This window comes from Geotrypetes seraphini, chromosome 1 (assembly GCF_902459505.1).
Source record: "Geotrypetes seraphini chromosome 1, aGeoSer1.1, whole genome shotgun sequence".
Classification (NCBI taxonomy): domain Eukaryota; kingdom Metazoa; phylum Chordata; class Amphibia; order Gymnophiona; family Dermophiidae; genus Geotrypetes; species Geotrypetes seraphini.
Window position 1 is genome coordinate 265,746,011 of NC_047084.1, and position 14,888 is coordinate 265,760,898.

Here is a 14,888-nt window from a genome sequence, read left to right on the forward strand (position 1 = left end):
TATAAAAGATACTAGTATAACTGTATAGGTCAAGAGTATGCAATTCCGGTCCTCGAGAGCCAGAGCCAGGTCAGGTTTTCAAGATATCCACAATAAATATGCATGAGATAGATTTGCATCTCAAGGAGGCAGTGCATGCAAATCCATCTCATACATATTCATTGTGGCTATCCTGAAAACCTGACCTGGCTCTGGCTCTCAAGGACCGACACTGCCTACCCCTGGTATAGGTACATGCATATGGGTTTAGGCATGAGAACTTTGCCAGCCATAGAGCTGGCATAAATATATACACCTGTATTCTAAGACAGTGGTTCCCAACCCTGCCCTTTAGGACCCCAGGGCCAATTGGGTTTTCAGGCTAGCCCTAATGAATATGCATGGAGCCGATCTGCATGCCTGTCACTTCCATTATATACAAATCTCTGTCATGCATATTCATTAGGGCTAACCTGAAAACCCGATTGGCCCTGGGGTCCTCCAGGACAGGGTTGGGAACCACTGTTCTAAGAGATATGTGTGTAATTATACAGTAACTTTGTGTCCTGCTCAAACACCTAATAAGACTAACAGACTGCGTGCAATTAGAGAGATGTGTATAATGGAGGAAGGAATGGCCTAGTGGCTACAGTTTCAGCCTTAGCACCCTGAGGTTGTGAGTTCAAATCTTACTTCTCCTTGTGATCCTGGGCAAGTCACTCAATCTTCCATTGCCCCAGGTTAGATAGAGAAATGCTTCAGAATCTGACATGCAGATGTTTGTATGTTAGACTTTTTCAAATTTGCTTGAATAAACCAGGCAGATATACCACCTTTAAGTGAAAAAGAATCAAAGCAGTTAACAATTAATAGCAATTGTCAAAAAGCACAAGAACTGCAAAATGTTGACAGGAAAGAGAAAGCCGAAAGAATATGAGGAGAGCTGCTATGTGTACATACTACATGAGCTAGTAATATTAAACATGTGGTAACTGGCATGGAAACGTTAACATATTCTTTATAGAATTACCCTGCATAAGTTTTATTTATCAAGCATGTTTCCTAAAACACAAACCAGGGGAAAATGTTACAATAAACAGACTCTCCTTGTACTCCCCCCTCCCCAAGGAGAGATAATAACCACTTTATTTGCTAAACACTTTGAAAATTAATCTTCTGAAACTTAGTCTTATTCTTTATGGGTTTTATTTGTTAAGTTAACTATTGTAAACGGAGTCGAGCTTTCTTGGATTGATGTCTCGGTATATAAAGCCAAGCTTTAGATTAGATTAGATAATGTCTGTCTGCGCTGTTTACTTGTAAGCAAGGTTGCACGTTAACCAATTCTAGGAGGCAGTCTTGGTTTTCAATTTTTATCCCAATGTAGTGTGATGTGTACAGTCCTCAGTTCTACCCATTGAAATCAGTACTTTCTGGCTCAGAATAAAAGATAGGGTTTTCAGAAGCACAGAAAGCCTATTGGGATGTGGGGCTATGTGCAGAGACTCAATCCTGGTGTCTTGTGTGTAAATATTTGCATGTTAGTAAGAAATTAAAAGTATGGCCATTTGTAACAAAATAGTTTCTCATGCATTGGTCTGCCCCTGGTCAGAAATCTAGGACTGGCCTGAAATCTCCCTGTTGGAACTGGTTAAGCTGGCAGTTCTGGGTGTGATGGCAGTTGAGGAACTGCACAGATGGATTTGTGAGCGTATGCATACTGTCAGTGAAGGAAGAGCATGGGTACAGAGCAGAAGGCTGTACACATTCACACTTACAAAGAGCATGTTGAAAGTTCCTATTTCCTCCAGACAGGAGTATATCTTTCCAAGCATGAAATCCAATTCACTTGTATTAGCTGGGGAAAAAAGTATAAATTAAAAAAAATAAAAATCTGGAGCATTCTTTAACACATGGAAAAACACATATCTGTTCCTTGTCCAGTCATTGCTGTTTGAAGTTCACAACTGTATAGTACCAATTCCTGTGTTAGAAGAAAGGAAGATTGGGTCAATGATGGATTAAGGGAGAGCAGATGGAGCAGTCAGGTTTTTGAGGTGGGCATTTAAAAAAGTCAGATTAAAGGTATTGGAAGTGTTAGGTGGGCCATAGCTACTGCCTAGAACCCAAAGAAATCTGCATTTATCCCTATGCTGCAAGGAAATTAGACACAGATACACTATATAGGACAAAACTTTGGATAGTTTTCACTTAGTGATCAAAAGTTTAATATACTGTAGTATATATAATTTGTTTTATTGGTAGCACAGTTCTCTACAGGTTTTAGAACAATAAATAATTCATCAGATATAAAGAAACATTTTAGGATTCTTTTTTTGCTCTTGTTTTAGCATTCTTAATTCTTCTTTTAGTTAATACTTCTGTGCTGTAGGTTGTGGTAGAATGTATCAGGAAGAGTCATCCTCATACATTGGATCTTGAAGGCTAGCATCACCAACACTTAACAGAACACATTAGCTGGCAGGTTTTTCTGTTTTAATTAAATAGTGTTACCCAGCAGAAAACCAGCCATTCAAGAGCTATCATAGTAGTGACATTCATAAAAGAAATGGTAACGTGAAATACCTGCTGGTAGGAGGAAAGAACATTAGTTGGGAGGCAGAGTAAAGAGCTATTATGGGGAGAGGGCATGAAGCTATATATGATGGCCTCAGGAGTAGTGAAAAAGTACCTTAAGGCGACGGTGCTAGCCAGAAAGTTGCTGATTTGCTAAGGTCCACAAGGAGAAGAATTGTCCCCAGGAGCAAAATTGACTACGGTAATTTTGTAAACCCAAGTGGGGTTTACTGCTGTTCAGTACCATGGTCTGGACAGCTCCTCTGATAGACAGGTAGCTGGACACCTGCTTCGAAATATGTCACTCTTTTGAAGTCTGCTAAGCTGGAGGAGATAATGCTCCTGTGCAAGTAATTGTGTCCAGTTCTGGAAGCTGTATCTGGAGGAGCAGATCAACTCGGTAGAGGCAGCCCAGAGCTGAGCTGCTAAAATTGAGCAGTTTTCACCATGAGCCCTATGAAATGAGTCTTAGGGCGGATTTCACTGCAGTGCACTTTGGAGGAAATTCTGTAAGGGCCGCTTAAAGTTATGTGTCAGTAAGTGTGTGAAGCACACCTACCGTTCAATATTATCAAGGAATGGCTTTAATCTTCACTTAGAGTGTTCCAACTAGCCTTCAAAGAATACTCTAAGATAATGTCTACTCATTCCATCTCTTTCATTAGTCATATATCACAGTTATATTAGCTGTTATGCTATAGACCTCAGAATCACCACCACTCCTCCGTCCGTTATGATATTATTCACCGGGGAACTTGTTGTGCAAATCTTCACTGGTCAAAGGCTTTACAGCTTTATCACTTTCAAACATGAAGTTCTCAATCACTAAACTTGTTTAAATTTTTAAGTTTAAGTTTTGATTTTAACTTTTCACTTATCTTATAATAGTACACGCTTCTTTGTATTCTAGTGATTTGCCGTTGGACCCGACATGTTTCACCTCAGCTTCGTCAGGGATCCACTCTATAATAAATAATGTTAAATATATTAAAATCTCTCATCCCTGCTACTATTATCAATATATACTTTGAATGAAATATAATCTTCTCAAAGTATATATTAATAATAGTAGTAGGGATGAGAGATTTTAATATATTTAACATTATTTATTATAGAATGAATCCCTGACGAAGCTGAGGTGAAACATGTCGGGTCCAACCGCAAATCGCTAGATTACAAAGAAGCATGCACTATTATAAGATAAGTGAAAAGTTAAAATCAAAACTTAAACTTAAAAATTTAAGCAGGTTTAGTGATTGAGAACTTCATGTTTGAAAGTGATAAAGCTGTAAAGCCTTTGACCAGTGAAGATTTGTACAACAAGCTCCCCGGTGAATAATACCATAACGGATGGAGGAGTGGTGGTGATTCTGAGGTCTATAGCATAACTGCTAATATAACTGTGATATATGACTAATGAAAGAGATGGAATGAGTAGACATTATCTTAGAGTATTCTTTGAAAGACTAATTGAAGCACACCTACCGGCATCTAACTTAATTGTTTTTAGTAGCCTTTAAGTGACACGATAATTGAGCGCACTATTAAAAACTGATTACAAAACAATTAACATTAAAAAAAAAAAAAAAAAGGCAGTACTAAGCATCTTCAGCAACCATCTCAAGCACATAGTACACAGAAGTAGGCGTGGTTAGGGGGCAGCATCAGAATTGCATGTCACTATGCATGGTTCTCTGACACACCTAGGTGCCGGAAATGTAGGCCTTTAAAACCCTGGTCAACATTTCTAGTGCCTAGGGTCTGTGGTAGCCACAATTCTTTAAGCAGTCCCTGTCGGTGATTGACAAGCAGCAGGCACCACTTCCAGAATCAGCCCCTATATGGCTGTCATTATTTGTAATAATCCTCTTTATTTGTAATGCTCAGTAACAGCATAGTGCACTTTAGTGAACCCTAGAAGAGAATTAACGTATCAGTAATAATATAAAAAGCAAGACCCTTGATGTCAGTTTTGACCGGGAGAGGTGGAGGAGCTTACCTAAGATGGCTGCCTGACGCGCTCACAGAGACGCTGTCAGGATCTCCTTTCCTTTTTACTGATGGTGAAGAGGAAATCCAAGGATCTGGATTTTCCTGGACGATTCTGCAAATATTTCCTCATTTACGGATCTAGTGGACGCCTTTGTTGAGCGCAGTTCCGGAAGGAGCTTTGGCAGGTGGAAGCACGCTGGCAGAGGCCTGCATGTCTTCCCTTGAAGACGTCACCTTATCCCTGGAGGAGCGGAGCCTGCAAACACAACCTTGATCGATGGGAGCTATTTTGGAAGCCATACTGGATCGAGGTGTTCCAGCGCCGCAGGGCCAGAGAGGAGCCCACAGCGGTGTTGGAACAGAGTGAATCAACTGAATTGTTAGCTGAGGAATTGAAGCAACAACATGGAATGGAACATGTGTAATATTTTCCATCAACTGGAGGATCAGGTACTCAGATTTCCACAGAAGGTACCGGAATGGAAGTTACCCCACTGCAAAGACCAAAGGTCTTTAATTTTGAGTCTATTTGAGAAGCTATTTCTACTATTCAACTTTCCTTGAGCAATCAGATACAAACACTTTCCCTGCTGTATACTGGTTCTCTCAGAAAACTTAGATATTAAAAACAGACTTTCAACTTTGGAAAATAGATTATGAGACCAGGCTGAATTCATTGGAGGCTCAAGCTTTGATATGGGTGAAAGACAATGGGAGTTAGCATTCTCCAACATCTCCTGTTTTAAATGTAATCAGAAGGTGTAATCTCAGGATTATAAATTTCCCTAAAGCATTTTCTGTTAATGCTCAGGATATGTTTAGAAGATATATACCAGATTTTGAAGGTTCTAGAAGCCTCATATCCACCTGTCTCAAAAATATATTATTTGCATGAGAAGAAAAAGAAACAGAGTGCTAACCAGTAGATTTTGTTTGCAGATAGTTTGGACTTAACAAACTTCCTAGAGAGGTCAGATACTGAGTCACTTGTTCCAACTACCCTTTTTGGTGCAATTTCCTATTGATTCTGACAGAGAATGGTTGCTTAAATTGTTTTTTTAAGCATATAGATACTTTGTTTATGAAAGTATCTATTTGCAAAAGAGAAGAAAGTAATTTTTGTTATTAAGGCCTCAGGTAATGCAGTTGGGAGATACTTTCATCCTGAGATACCCTTGTAAATGTGTAGTACTCATTCTGAGATAAGGGAATTTTTTTTTTAGCCTCAACAATTATTTAAATTTATTGTTGGTAAAGGACAAAGGGGTAAGAAGTACACTATGAGAATTGACTTCATTATGCTCTAGGAATTTTTCCAAAACTGCTTCAATCTCCATCTTTATTTTTCTCAAAATTATTACCATTTTATATTATAGTTCTGCCTTTTTTAGCTCCTTCTCCCAAGATTGTTGTCTAATAGTTACAATGTAGGGATTTACTTTCCTTGATTGCTATAAATTGGAAGAACATAATGGTTCTTAGAAATTTGATTTCTGACTACATTGTATAATTTCTTTTGACTTATTTGTCATTGTAAAATAATTTTTTTAAAGCAAGTCTTTTCAGTCAAAATTAGATTTTTTTTTTAGAACAGTTCATCGAGGGGTAGACTTAGGACAAACCTTAAAGTATCTTTCTCATTGTAAGGGTGGATGATGTTATAGCATGGGATAATATTCAATGGGTAAAGCTTGTGGTTGGGTAAGCTCTGGGGTATTGCATAGGAATGGGCAGACCAGATGAATTTGCAGTCCTTATCTATGCCCATTTTGTATAGTTCATTATATTTTACCATGTTATATTCTTTGTAGCATGTCCAACTTGGAAAAAGCTGGATCATTTGCAGGATGTGAGATGTTTTCTTGGATTAACCTAATAATTTATAGATTGTGATCTCCCCAAGCCAACATTGGCTGTCAGTTTAATATGTGTAGTAAAGACATTTTAAAGTTTGTATAGGTTATTTCACCTTGGCAGTTTTGGCCTCAGAGGCAAATAATGGTTGAATATAGAGTTTTCTTGATACTTTGTTTATTTGATATTTGGCATTCTTTTCAAGCCGTCAAAATGAGCTCAAATAAAGATATTCCTAGCAAGCAAGAAGTAGTCTACTTACGCTGTGCACTATCGGGCTCCACTTTGCATCTACCGTATTTTCACGCATATAACGCGCGCGTTATACGCGTTTTTACCTACCGCGCATACCCCTCGCGCGTTATATGCGTGAGCGCGGTATACGAAAGTTTTAAAACATAGTTCCCACCCCGCCCGACGCCCGATTCACCCCCCCAGCAGGACCACTCGCACCCCCACCCCGAACGACCACTCGCACGCGCTCCCACCCGCACCCGCATCCACGATCGGAGCAAGAGGGAGCCCAAGCCCTCTTGCCCGGCCGACTCCCCGACGTCCGATACATCCCCCCCCCCGGCAGGACCACTCGCACCCCCACCCCGAACGACCGCCGACTTCCCGACAATATCGGGCCAGAAGGGAGCCCAAACCCTCCTGGCCACGGCGACCCCCTAACCCCACCCCGCACTACATTACGGGCAGGAGGGATCCCAGGCCCTCCTGCCCTCGACGCAAACCCCCCTCCCCCCCAACGACCGTCCCCCCAGCCGACCCGCGACCCCCCTGGCCGACCCCCACGACCCCCCCACCCCCCTTCCCCGTACCTTTGGAAGTTGGCCGGACAGACGGGAGCCAAACCCGCCTGTCCGGCAGGCAGCCAACGAAGGAATGAGGCCGGATTGGCCCATCCGTCCTAAAGCTCCGCCTACTGGTGGGGCCTAAGGCGCGTGGGCCAATCAGAATAGGCCCTGGAGCCTTAGGTCCCACCTGGGGGCGTGGCCTGAGGCACATGGTCGGGTTGGGCCCATGTGCCTCAGGCCGCGCCCCCAGGTGGGACCTAAGGCTCCAGGGCCTATTCTGATTGGCCCACGCGCCTTAGGCCCCACCAGTAGGCGGAGCTTTAGGACGGATGGGCCAATCCGGCCTCATTCCTTCGTTGGCTGCCTGCCGGACAGGCGGGTTTGGCTCCCGTCTGTCCGGCCAACTACCAAAGGTACGGGGAAGGGGGGTGGGGGGGTCGTGGGGGTCGCCAGGGGGGTCGCGGGTCGGCTGGGGGAGCGGTCGGAGGTTCTTGGGGGGGGCGGTCGTTGGGGGGGAGGGGGGTTTGCGTCGAGGGCAGGAGGGCCTGGGATCCCTCCTGCCCGTAATGTAGTGCGGGGTGGGGTTAGGGGGTCGCCGTGGCCAGGAGGGTTTGGGCTCCCTTCTGGCCCAACTACCAAAGGTACGGGGAAGGGGGGTGGGGGGGTCGTGGGGGTCGCCAGGGGGGGTCGCGGGTCGGCTGGGGGAGCGGTCGGAGGTTCTTGGGGGGGGCGGTCGTTGGGGGGGGGGGGGGGGTTTGCGTCGAGGGCAGGAGGGCCTGGGATCCCTCCTGCCCGTAATGTAGTGCGGGGTGGGGGTAGGGGGTCGCCGTGGCCAGGAGGGTTTGGGCTCCCTCCTGGCCCGATATTGTCGGGGAGTCGGCGGTCCTTCGGGGTGGGGGTGCGAATGGTCCTGCCGGGGGGGGGGGGATGAATCGGACGTCGGGGGGGGGGTGAACGGAGAGTCGGGACAGCGCACGGAGAGGCGGGGCAGTGCACGGAAGTCAGGGGGGTGAACGGAGAGTCGGGACAGCGCACGGAAAGTCAGGGCAGTGCACGGAAGTCAGGGGGGGTGAACGGAGAGTCGGGACAGCGCACGGAAAGTCAGGGCAGTGCATGGAAGTCAGGGGGGGGTGAACGGAGAGTCGGGACAGCGCACGGAGAGGCGGGGCAGTGCACGGAAGTCAGGGGGGGTGAACGGAGAGTCGGGACAGCGCACGGAGAGGCGGGGCAGTGCACGGAAGTCAGGGGGGTGAACGGAGAGTCGGGCAGCATGCGCGGTATAATCGTGAGCGCGTTATACCAAAGTTTTTGTGCTTATCATCGTGATTTCTGCGCGCTATACACGTGTGCGCGTTTTATACGGGTGCGTGTTATTTGCGTGAAAATACGGTAATCATACTTCCAAAAGTTTATTCCGCTACCTTGAAAAGAGGAGACTGAGAGGGGACATGATAGAAACATTCAAGATAATGAAGGGAATAGACTTAGTAGATAGAGACAGGTTGTTCACCCTCTCCAAGGGAGAGAGAATGAGAGGGCACTCTCTAAAGTTAAAAGGGGATAGATTCCGTACAAACGTAAAGAAGTTCTTCTTCACCCAGACAGTGGTAGAAAACTGGAAGTCTTCCGGAGGCTGTTATAGGTGAAAACACCCTCCAGGGATTCAAGACAAAGTTAGACAAGTTCCTGCTGAACCAGAACGTACGCAGGTAGGGCTAGTCTCAGTTAGGGCACTGGTCTTTGACCAAAGGGCCGCCATGTGAGCGGACTGCTGGGCTCGATGGACCACTGGTCTGACCCAGCAGCGGCAATTCTTATGTTCTTATATCAATTTCTTCCTGAGGCCTCTAGCCCAGACTGAATTTTCCTATGGAAAATTCCTTTTTGATTTAACTATTTTCTTATCAAATGACATTCACAAACCTTTTTTATTTTGCGTGTTGTCTTGACTAGATTGTAATTTCTTTAGGATAAGCACTGTCCATCTAATAGCACTACAGAAGTGATACGCACTAATAACAGTGTGGTAAATCAAAGGAGGCTTCTTCCTATGTGACATTTCATTTTCTGCTATTTGATTTTATTGTAATAGAATTAGAATTTATTAATTCTGATGCAATTTTTTTCTCTTTGGATACCTATATTGGGACTTCTACCTACTCTTTTCTTAATCATTAATCATAGCTTACAAAGTGATCAATTTCCCAACAAGTGGAAATTAACCATAGTACGGTGTGTGCCCCATTTTGAAAAAAAAAAAAATCCCTTGACCATGACTGTTCTAGTCATTATCGTCCAAAATCAAATCTCTGTTATAGGTGCGAAAGCTGGACACTACAGAAACAAGACAGAAAGAAGATGGACTCATTTGAGCTTTGGTGCTGGAGAAGGATTTTAGGTGGGCCTAAAATATTAGAAAGTCATATTCTAATAACTTTCTTCTTTTTCAGAAAGGGTTCCTCCTAGGCCCATTGGTCTCTTCCCCACCCCCCACCCATGAATCCCTCACCAAAGTCCCCTACCTTAAATTACCATTAATAAAGTCACACAATAACATCTTGGAAAAATAGAGTGGCAGCTCTGTTTATTATAACAACACAACTACATATAAACATCTTTTTGGCCCCGTGACTCCGCCCTTGTCAGTAAGGGCTTGCCAGTAAGACCAGTAAGGTCTTGTCAGTAAGACCCTTGCCCCTTCGGTTGGGGTCACCAGCCCACCTGTGACCCGCTTCCGAACCAGCAGCCCTCCAGCCGCTCATCTCCGGATGAACCCCGGCTTTTGGTAGCTCGAACCCCGCCTGCGACTCCTGAGCTCCAACCTGGGAACCAACCCACCCCTCAAAGGGAGGGAGGGCGGGAAAGCCACCACCGAGAAACAGAAGAGACCCGACACACGGCAGCTGCTGGCTATATATAGGCCCGCCCCTGCGTCCTGCCGCTAACCAATCCCCCAGCTCTAGCCTCGGCAGGTCACATTCTACCCTATCCTAACTCCCCTTTCTTCCCTTAACCCTCCTCCCTCCCCATCGAGAGCCAATCCCGATGGGTTGACACGAGGGCCTTCCAGCCCCGTGTTACATAAGCCGGTCGAGACTCGGCAAGCTTCACTCTCATTTTGGTAAACCATATTTATTTAATTTGTTTTGTATCCTGTTGCCCCCAAAGAACTCAAAACAGGTTACAGGTTGAACGTACATAAAAGACAGGTTATGATTTGACATAATTACAGTACAGTTTATGATAGTTTTTTTTATCCTAACTTGTTATATACTAGAGAATGACATGGGGACAATTTTTCCCTATGCCCGCAGGAACTTGGGGCTCCTTTTACTAAGCTGCGATAGCGGTTTTAGCGTGTGCTTAGTGCACGCTAAATTGCCATGCGCGCTAGACGCTAACGCCAGCATTCAGCTGGCGTTAGTTCTAGCCGCGTAGCGCGGGTTTAGCATGAGCTAAAATTCTGCAGCTTAGTAAAAGGAGCCCTTAATTTCCCCATCCCTGACCCTGCCCCATTCCTGTAAGCTCTGCTGCACAAGCCTCAAACACTTATGATTTTAAAGTGTTTGAGGCTTGTGCAGATGAGGCTGGAACTTGCAGGAATGGGACAGGGGCAGGGAAAGAACTCGCTGAGACAGCAAAATGAGTTCCCATGGGGACAGGGAAAAATTTGTCCCCGTGTCATTCTCTATTATATACTAGGGGTCTAATACCAATATACTTGATATATTATTTATAGGTTACAGTTTGTCAAAGTCATCCTTACAGTGCAAGATTTTCAATACAAGTTGTTGTTCTAGCTTGACACACTAGGGATATAATATCAATATACATAATATACAATTTAAATTTCTTTGTAATCCATTGGTCCATGGTCAGTGGAGTTAGGTGAAGAGGTACATACCTTGTACTGTAACATAGTACTCACCGTTTCCTATGATCAGCTTTTGATCTTGTCAGCCATTCTTTACTCTTCTCACACTTATCTTCACTCGGGATTAAGGGTTCTGCTCTCATGTGGTTCACATATGAGGTATGTTCAAAAAATACCAAAACAGTTTGAATTGCGCACCAATGGGAAGTTCTTTTGAGAGGCACCAGTTGGTGTTGAGTAGCTTGAATTCTCATGAATAACCTCCTTTTTTCCATTTGTTGATATCTGTTTTCGTCTCCAAGCTACAGCGGTTTTTGTGAAACTGTGTTTTCATGATCAGCTATTTAACTCTACTAAGCTCCAAAATTGCTCAGTTGTATGGTTTAGTAAATAATCAACCCCCCCTTTTTTTTTTTTTTTACAAAACTGTGATTGCAGTTTTTAGCACAGGCCGGCATGCTGAATGCTCTGCGCTGCTCCTGACACTCGTAGGAACCGCGCAGAGCATTCAGTGCGCTGGCCTGCACAAAAAACTGCTATTGTGGTTTTGTAAAAGGGGGGTGGTGGTGGTAAGTTTTCAAATCATATTTAAAGCTCTGTAAATTAGAGATGAGAGACAAAAAATAAAGGGCATCATGCATAGTCAACAGTTATGCAGTCTTGATTCTCATCCAGTGCCTCAACACTGAAAAAGAGGAGCAGGTAAAAGATTAATATTCCTTGTCATCAGCAGCAGATGAATCCAGAGATGAGTGGGTTATGACCATCCACCAGTAGGTGGATATAGAGAACATTAAGCTGAGCTCTGTCATATATGGGACGGTAAGCTCACTGGCAATCCAGTATTCTCTTTATCTTCAGAAGGCGAATGGATGGTTTTTAGTTATCTAATTCAGTAGAGCAGGGAGTTTAGGTTTCCTGGGTACCCAACTCGGGGGGTACACCTGGTGGTGCTATGCCTCTACCCGCTTCCAGGGCCCTTTGTTTGAGCCTGGCTCCCTTCTCATAGCCTGGGGAAAAAAGAAGACTTTGGCAAACCCAGGGGAACCAGCTTTCCAACCACAGGAGAGCAAGGTAGGCTGAGGAAGCCCCTGGCCATTGCTGCACAGGGGTGGGGGTACTCAAACTCTGACCCCTTTTCCTCCCTGCTGGTGTGTGCTGCAGCCACTCCTTGCTGTGGGCTAAAGGGCCTTGGCCATTGCTGCACAGAGGGGTGAGTATTTAAACTTCTTTTCCTTTCTCCTCCCTACCATCAGTGGTACATTCTTTATTTCAGATAGCAGCTCAGGTTCTGAGATACTCATGTGTGATACTCGTCTAACTCTGATGTCCATGCTGACAAAATCTGCTTATATTGTTTTTTTGCAGTACCACTACACTGTTGGATAAACTGGATGCACAAATCAATCCTCAAACACCTCAATTCCACTCACACTTTTTAATTTCACAGCAATACTTTATTTTCTTATTCCTTTGTCTTTGATGCAATATCAATGGCAGGCATTCAATATAACTACTTTTTCTTGAAACAGGTTTTATATTACTTGTTTCATTCTTTATTTGGATCTTAATTAAGATGGCTGACAAAGTATATGACTCCTGTTCTTCCAGCCATTTATCTTAGTTTCTTATCTGCTAACATTTACTTTCTCTTTGACCATTAATTAGTTTACTTATTGAAGTGGCTTATCTATAAAGAAGTGCTTCACCCCTCCCTAGAATTGAGGTGTTCGAGGATTATATTGTGTTTGTGAGCACCAGGTGCATAAGAGCTTTGTACAAGACAGCAATCTTTGCTCAGTCATAACCGGGAGTAGTAAGAACAACAAGTAGTGCTTTACAAGTAATAGTTGAGCAATTTGACTTTAAAAAATCTGATATATAATGTGAGAGTTGCAAGTAAACAAACCAATCCCGGGTTTATACAATAGGACCTTGTACCAAGGCATCATTGAGGTCAATAAATTATATCTTTTTCTGAAGTATCGATCTGAGAGGAGCATGTAGAACAGGGGTACCCACACTTTTTTGGCTTGTGAGCTACTTTTACATTACATTACATTACATTAGTGATTTTTATTCCGCTTGTACCTTGCGGTTCAAAGCGGATTACATAAGAAGAGAACTGGACATTTCCAGGATGGTACATGACAATAGAGAATACAGTTTGAGGATAGAGACTTAATAACAGAATGATAGTAAAGACTTAATAACATCGGAAGATGTTTTGGACGGCAGTGTTTTGGTTTCTTGGGGGATGGGGTGAGGGAGGTTAGGTAGATTGTATATATTTTTTGAACAGCAGTGTTTTGATTTCTTTACGGAATGTCTTGAGGTCTGATGTTGTGGTTAACAATCTGGTGATGGAAGGTTCGAGTTTTGCAGCATGTGTTGCCAGGAGGCTATCATAAAGCTTTTTGCGGTGAGTACCCTTGAGTGGTGGGTATGTGAATGATGTCAGTGTTCTTCTTGTTCTGGTTGGAAGGTTACGGTTTAGGCGGTCATTTAGGTAGGTGGGTGCAGTACCGTTAATTACTTTGAAGAGTAGACAGTATAGTTTGAATTGAATTCTGGCTCGAATCGGTAGCCAGTGTGAGTCTAGGTAGGCATTGGTGATGTGGTCAAATTTTCCGAGTGAGTAAATTAGTCTAAGGGCTGTGTTCTGAACGGTTTGAAGTTTTTTGATCATGTTTGTGGGGCATGGTAGATAAAGGATATTGCAGTAGTCCACGAGACCTAGTACCAGGGATTGTACAATTATCCTGTAGTGTTCTTTGTCAAAGAATTTCCTTATTTTTCTTAAGTTGCGCATTGTGAAGAATGCTTTTTGGGTAGTTTTGTTGATCTGGGTCTGCATAGTGCAGCTTCTGTCTATCAGCACTCCCAAGATTCTGAGTGAGATCTGGATTGGGTATTTGGTTGCTTTAATTTCTAGGTCAAAATGATCTACCAACAATAAAATTTTAAAAAACACAAAGCACACTATATGCAAAGAAAATATGAATTATCATTTATAGTGGGTCAAAGTTTGTCCCCCATCCCCGCCTTGTCCCTGAGGACGCTGTCCTCATTTGTACAAGCTTCGAAAACTTATAATTTTATATTTAAATCTTTTTATTAAAGTATAAAAAGGGACAATATTCTGTACAACTGTTTATAAATCAGAAATAAAGCCTTCCATTTCTTTCTGGTTATGGTACAGTCTTTCCAAAGATTCAGTTGCCTGTGTTTTTATATCAGCTGGGAGGGTAATTGGATTGTCTTTCAGAAATGGGTGTAGAAGAGAACCTAATCTGTTTAGTGGATGAACAGGAAAATAACCCCACAGATTCTCTAACCGGCATCTTGTTGGTAGCCCCCTTAAAAATGGCACATGACACACTAAGATATGCAGCTGAAATGTAGGCCCGGAAAATCCAGGTCTACATTTCAGCCACCTATCTTTGCCGTGGGATCCTAAAATCAGACTACAGCTGCCTTAAGCTGATCGCAGCAGGGGAATTTACATGGCTTTGGGGAGTTGTGCCAACCCAGCTGATCAGGGATAAATTCCCCTGCTGCGATCTAGTTATGGCAGCTGTAGTCTGATTTTAGGATCCCACGGCAAAAATAGGTGGCTGAAATGTAGACCTGGATTTTCCGGGCCTACATTTCAGCTGCCTATCTTGGTATGAATTATGACTAGATAGGCAGGCTAAAGTGGCTAACGCTTGAGGATATTGCCATTGGCTGCAAAGCTTGGAGATTTTGAGTTGCCAGACTGGAGGAAGATTTCTTCAGTTGGCAGGGCTTGGGAATCCCCACTAGCTCAA

General features: G+C 43.7%; 1 protein-coding gene across 1 annotated transcript in view; it reads left to right on the plus strand.

The window, feature by feature from the left end:
• The window catches only part of MXD4 (MAX dimerization protein 4), an 84,742-nt gene that overhangs the window by 2,399 nt on the left and 67,455 nt on the right, over positions 1-14,888 (plus strand). The gene's annotated exons all lie outside the window — the stretch shown is intronic.